Source organism: Oncorhynchus clarkii, chromosome 29 (genome assembly GCF_045791955.1).
Source record: "Oncorhynchus clarkii lewisi isolate Uvic-CL-2024 chromosome 29, UVic_Ocla_1.0, whole genome shotgun sequence".
In the NCBI taxonomy this organism is placed as follows: Eukaryota; Metazoa; Chordata; class Actinopteri; order Salmoniformes; family Salmonidae; genus Oncorhynchus; species Oncorhynchus clarkii.
This window is the reverse complement of record NC_092175.1, coordinates 32,687,346-32,694,567: the sequence shown is the minus strand read 5'-3', so window position 1 is coordinate 32,694,567 and position 7,222 is coordinate 32,687,346.

Genomic DNA, 7,222 nt, shown 5'->3' with positions numbered 1-7,222 from the left:
AACTTTAGCATTTTATCAACTACTTCTACTTTGTAGCTACTTTTCAACTACTTAGCATGTTAGCTAACCCTTCCCCTAATCCCAACTATTTTGGCCAATGGTGAAAAGTACTTAAGTAAAAAATACTTTAAAGTACTACTTAAGTAATTTTTTGGGGGATATCTGTACTTAATTATTTATATTTTTTACAACTTTTACTTTTACTCCACTACATTCCTAATGAAAATAATGTACTGTTTACTCCTTACATTTTCCTTGACACCCAAAAGTACTAGTAACATTTTGAATGCTTAGCAGGATAGGAAAATTGTCTAATTCATGCACTTATCAAGAGAACATCCCTGGTCATCCTTACTGCCTCTGATCTGGTAGATTCACTAAACACAAATGCTTTGTTTGTAAATGAGGTCTGAGTGTTGAAGTGTGCCCCTGGCTATTCATAAAAAAATATTTTAAAAATCAAGAAAATCATGCCGTCTGGTTTGCTTAATAAGGAATTAGAAATTATTTATACTTTTACTTTTGAGACTTAAGTATATTTTAGCGATTACATTTACTTTTGTTCTGAAGTACATTTAAAACCAAATACTTTTACTCAAGTAGTATTTTACTGGGTGACTTTCACTTTTACTTGAGTCATTTTCTTGAAGATACACTTCTTGTTAATCCAGCCGCTGTGTCAGATTTCAAAAAGGCTTTACGGCGAAAGCAAACCATGCTATTATCTGAGGATAGCACCCCATAAAACAAAGACAATCATAATTCAACCCACCAGGCACGACACGAAACTCAGAAATAAAGATATAATTCATGCCTTACCTTTGACGAGCTTCTTGTTGGCACTCCAATATGTCCTATAAACATCACAAATGGTCCTTTTGTTCGATTACTTCCGTCGTTATATATATATCCAAAATGTCAATTTATTTGGCGCGTTTGATCCAGAAAAACACTGGTTCCGGGGATCACGTGACCCTTGAACGAGATGGCCGCATGAACTAAGAGCTCCGCACAAGTAGTTTCCAATTCCTAATCTTACCTCCACCCCAAGTTCACACTCATCTAGCTTTAGCAAGAAAAAGTCATGGCGGCTACAAAAGGCGACACTACAGGTGACATTTTTACCCGGACTCGAGTATTAGCGACGGAAAAAGCCTCCAAGAAGAAGCTAGCTTCAGAAAAAACTAGCGCCATTAGCCAGGAGCAAGAGAACCCGCTCCACCACGAGGCACAACGAATGCCAACCTCGCACTCTGTCGAAGACATCCTTTCTGAGATGAGATCCCAACGTACAGAACTAAACACTAAATTAGATGCCATTAATTCTCAGCTCAGTGCGATAGGGGGCAAGGTGACAATCCTGGAAAACGCTTTGCCTGACATCAACAACAAGATAACCATAAACGCGGGGCGCCTGGACGAGGCAGAGGGGCGAATCCTATCCATGGAAAACTTATTGACAGATGCCATGGAAACAATAGCATATGCTAAAAAGAAAATCGAGCATCTGGAAGAGAAAACAGAGGACCTGGAAAACAGGGGGCGAAGGAATAATTGTGTTCTATTCAATCTGGGCGAAAAAGAAGAGGGAAACATGCCACTGATCCGCTACCTGCAAGACAAACTTCCTGAGTGGCTCCACCTGCCCACCGACAGGCCCATAGAACTCGAGAGAGCTCACCGAGCACTGAGGCCCCCTCCAGCAGCCGGACAACCACCGCGCCCAATCACCATACGTTTCCTGAGATTCACCGACAAGGAACGAGTCCTACAGGCGGCGAAAAACAACACCATCACAGTGGGAAACACCAAACTCGCTTTACACCAGGACCTGTCAGCTGGAATACGCCGAAAGCGCCGAGAATTTGACGAAGTGAAGAAATACTCCATTGACAGAGGCATCTTCAGGGGATTCAAATACCTAAACGAGCTCAGGATTCTTCACCAAGGAGCCTTGCGACACTTCAAAACTCCCGAAGAGGCAAAACGTTTTTTGAAAGACAATCCTGGCCAATGAGAAACAGACCAATGACTAAATGCGATTAATGCCATTACTAAAGGAGGTAAGACGACATATAGCCGATATCCAGAGATCCACCCCCTAAATGTCATTATAGCCGTCCAATTTATATTTATTGTCCTTTAACTGAGAGGGGTGGGCTGTATAGCCTAACTAATGCCTACTAATGTTTCAGCCTACTTTTATTTCCCTGTTTTTTGTTGTTGTTGCTATTATTACCTGGGGTTCCCTATGTCCCTTGGGGAGGTATATGTAGGCTGGGCTATTGATTTTTATTTTTCTCCCCTCTTTTACTGTGGTCTGGACGAGGGCAACTGTGTTATTTACTCAATGCGGGGTGGAGAGGATGAGGCATTTATTTGGTGGGGAGAGGGGGACGTTGTGCGTTGCTAACTGTTCCCGGTTTTTGTTTTATTCGGAACACAGAATTGAGACTGAGCGGGGGGGTAATAGATCCAACGGGATGTGTCGAGTTGTTTGGGAACTCGGCTGGGGTGTTCAGAGATTATTATTTTATGTACACCATTTATTTTCCTTTTATGTGAACGCAGCTGTAATTACTATCCACTTTTACCCAGCGATGACTTGCACTAAAGTTCGATTGCTGCTCGATGACGATGACTAGTACCTTAAATCTATTGACATGGAACTGCCATGGTCTAGGACATGCAATAAAACGAAAAAAGATACTATGTGCTCTAAAAAAGGAAAAAGCAGACATTGCGCTATTACAAGAGACACACCTCTGTGATGCTGAACATGCCAAACTCCACAGAGCTTGGGTGGGACAGGTGTATTTCTCATCTTTCAAATCAAACAGTAGAGGCACAGCCATACTTATCCATAAAAATGTTCCATTCATAATTGACAAAAACATATCTGATCCGGAGGGGAGATTTATTTTGATAACTGGGTCACTATATGGTCAACCAATTACTATATTAAACATATACGCCCCTAACACAGATACTCCTGCCTTCATGTCAAAAATCATAACCCTGTTCAATGAGCATTGTGTCTCCTTTGGCGTGGTGGCTGGAGATTTTAATTGTACCCTTAACCCAACCCTAGACAAATCATCTCAAGTCCCCACCACAAATCCTAGATCTGCAAAGATGTTGAACTCTCTTACTAAAGAGATGGGACTGATAGATATCTGGAGAGAGAATAATAGCTCATCTATGGACTATACATACTACTCTAATGTCCATAACACCTACTCCCGTATAGATTACATTTTTATCCCAAAGAGTTTCATAAATTCAGCCACATGTACAATCGGACCCATAGCACTTTCAGATCACGCCTTTGTCCACCTCCGCTTTGACCTCTGCAAAAACATCCAAAGAGTGAGACAGAGCTGGAAATTCAACACCTCCATGTTATCAAATGACGAGTTCCATACATTGGTAACTACATGGATAGACAACTACACACAAGACAATAAAGATTCTCCTGTTTCTCCGGCCACAATGTGGGACGCTGCTAAAGCCACACTAAGAGGTCATCTAATTGCATATGCTTCCTCTAAGAAAAAAGCAATGGAAGCACACAGGCTAGATCTTGAGAGGGAGCTGGAATGCTGTGAAAAAATACATAAACAATCCCTAGACAGCACTTCCTGGAGTCATCTTAAAGCAGCCAAAGCCAAACTGAATTTGGACTACACTCGGGAGATAAAAAAAGTTTTCTTTACTAAACAGAAATACCATGAGAATAGCAATAGGCCCAGTAGATTGCTTGCTTACCAATTAAAAAAGGAGCAGTCAGAGCGTACAATCATGGCTATCCGAACAGCAGAGGACGAGGTCACATATGACCCAAAAAAGATCAATTTAACTTTTCATGATTTTTACTGCAAACTATATACCTCTGAGAGAAAACACACGGAGGCAGAGCTCCACTCTTTCCTAGAGGGAATCTCGCTACCTAAACTATCAGAGACCGACCAGGAAGATCTCAACTCCCCCTTCACTCCTGAGGAGATCCTGGAGGCAATTACCTCCATGCCACCTAATAAGTCCCCAGGCCCAGATGGATTCCCCAGAGAGTTCTACAAAGCTTTTTGGCCCCAGCTCAGCCCTATCTTCATGCCAATGCTGGAGGATTTTTGCAAAAACGGAGTTCTCCCAGACTCAATGCACACAGCTCGCATTACAGTGTTGCTAAAAAAGGACAAGGACCCCCTATCCTGCTCGTCCTTCCGGCCCATAAGCTTGTTGGATTTCGACTATAAAATAATTACCAAATTGCTCGCCAAAAGACTAAACACTCTTCTTCCCAAAATAATAAAAGCGGACCAAACTGGATTTATTAGAGACAGATACTCTTCTGATAACATTCGCCGTCTTTTTGATATTATTGATCAAGTAAACGCACAAAAGACCCCTGTCCTGCTGGCTTCACTGGATGCTGAGAAGGCGTTTGACAGGATGGAGTGGAGCTTTCTGTTTTCAGTCTTAGAAAAGTTCAATATGGGCCCACATTTTATTAAATGGATCAAATCACTATACTCTCATCCAAATGCCATGGTGACTACTAATGGACTGAACTCTGACAGATTCCCTCTGGAACGGGGCACAAGACAAGGGTGCTCGCTGTCCCCGCTGCTCTACTTGTTGGGGGCAGAGCCTCTGGCAGAGCTGATAAGGAGCAATCCAAGTATTATGGGTGTTTCTGCAGGCGGCCTGCAGCACAAGATTTCGCTTTACGCGGATGATGTCTTGCTCTACATATCCAACCCTGAGAAATCCCTCCCTCTCATTTTAGACACAATTGCTCAGTATGGCAAGTTTTCAGGTTATAAGATCAATTTTAACAAATCCACTGTCTGCCCTCTCAATATTACACTCACCAGCTCTATGAAGACACTTTGTCCTTTCCAATGGAAAACACAGGGGTTTCAATACCTCGGGATCTCCATAACACCAGATCTGAATAGCCTTTTTAAGGAAAATTATCTTCCACTCCTGGATCGAATCAAGAACGATCTCCAAACCTGGATCTCCCTCCCAATTAGCTTAGTAGGAAGAATTAATGTAATCCGTATGAACGTCCTCCCTAGACTAAACTACTTATTTCAGATGCTCCCATGCTATCTCCCAGTTTCCTTCTTCAAAACAACTAACCAAAGCATCACCAAATTTATATGGGGCAATAAAAAACCTAGGATCAAGTTTTCCACTTTATCAAAACCTGAATCTAAAGGGGGTCTTGCCCTTCCCTCCCTTCAACTGTACTACTGGTCTGCCCAAATCCGCAACATGCTAACATGGATCACAAACAGACAAGAGTCAACGTGGATTCAGATAGAAGCCCAATCCTGTGGTTCATTGCCCTTAAGCTCAATTATATTCATTAATAACTTTAGTGAAGTGGGCAACATAGCCAAAACCTTTGCGATTTACAGCACCCTACTAGCGTGGAGGGACTGTAAGAAATACCTGGGCATTTCCTCCCAAATATGTTCTCACTCGCCTATAGTAGGCAACCCAGACTTGCCAAAAGCCCTGAGGGATGCCAACTTTAATCTTTGGCATACTCTAGGAATCAGGACCTTTTCAGACCTATTTCATCAGAAAACCACTACACTGAAATCCTTTCAAGAGCTCTGCAGTGAATTCGATGTGCCAAGATCCCATTTTTTCAAATATCTTCAAATTAGACATGTCATTTCCTCATTTACCTCCAAGAGGAGGTTTAGAACTCAGTTGAATGAAGTTGAAACCCTTCTTGTCACAGCACAATCCATTAAAGGCAAAATATCTTACATCTATAGACTCCTTTCTGAGAAAGGAAGCTCCTCCTTTACTCCTTTGAAAATAATCTGGGAAAAGGACCTTGGTCTGACTATCAGTGATGAATTATGGGCGGAGGTTTGCGACAGGGTATACTGCTCCTCTACCAGTGTAAAAATGAAAGAATCTAATTACAAATTTTTGTACAAATTTTATTATACTCCTTTGAGACTCCATAGAATGAAAACAGATATGTCTCCTAACTGTAAAAGATGTACTTCTGAAAGTGGAACCTATATGCATGTATTTTGGAGCTGTAGGGAGATTGCCAGATTCTGGCAATCCGTACATACTGCTGCACAGAAAATACTAGAGGTACAGTTTGATATGACCCCGTGTATCTATCTTCTTAATGCCCAGCAGGACTTTGTTCTTGATCCTGACAGAGAAAATTTGCTTATGACTATTACATACTTTGCTAAGAAATGTATTCTTCTATTGTGGGCCTCAAATACCCCTCCTACATTTAAAATGTGGATTGACCAGATTGTTGACTTTCTTCCTCTTGAAAAGCTCACTTATGACCTCCACAAGAGACAGCCCAAGTTTGATAGACTCTGGTCTTCACTATTCAACTATATTTCAAACTGGACAGAGTGAACGGGGTGACTAGGGAAATGCGCAGATACATGTTGTGTAAGGTACTGTAAAACCTAAAAACGAATTATTGGCCCGTCGTCTCAGCGAATGCTTGAAATAGCTGATAAGAACCTTGATAGTGCTGCTGCAAGTGTTCTGTTTTTTTTTTGTGTGTTTTTATTTTAATTTAGTTTTTGAGTACGTGTGCGTAGGTGTGTGTGTATGTATATGTGCGTATGTATGTACGTACGTATGTGTGTATGTGGGTATGCATGTATGTATATATATGTACCAAGGAAAATATATAGATTAAGAAAAATAAATGCTTTTATTTGACTTTATCATTCATTTAAATTGTATTTTTATTTTTTCAAAAGTATTATTATTTTTTATTTTTTTAATTTTTTTAAAGCCTGTCACATCTGTGAATGTGGAATGTGTTCTGTTGGTTGATTGAAAAACAAGAAAACTTAATAAAACTTTAAATTGAAAAAAAAAAAGAAAAACACTGGTTCCAACTCGCGCCACATGAGTACAAAATATCTCATAAGTTACCTGTAATCGTTGTCCATTGCTGCGGCTCAGAGTATTGAATCCAACAGCTTCAATGACTGGGGACGGGGGGGGACGACGACACATCACCAAATTCACTACGAATGCATTACATAGTATGAAGAAACAACACTCAGAGCCACAGCTCTATACTACTTGCCAAACAGAGAACCGAGACGATATATTCATTTTTGAGATGTGATTGACATGGGGTATGGGAGATTCCATGGGTGGTTTTTGACCATTTCTTTGGATTCTTCTGGACTGTCTAACT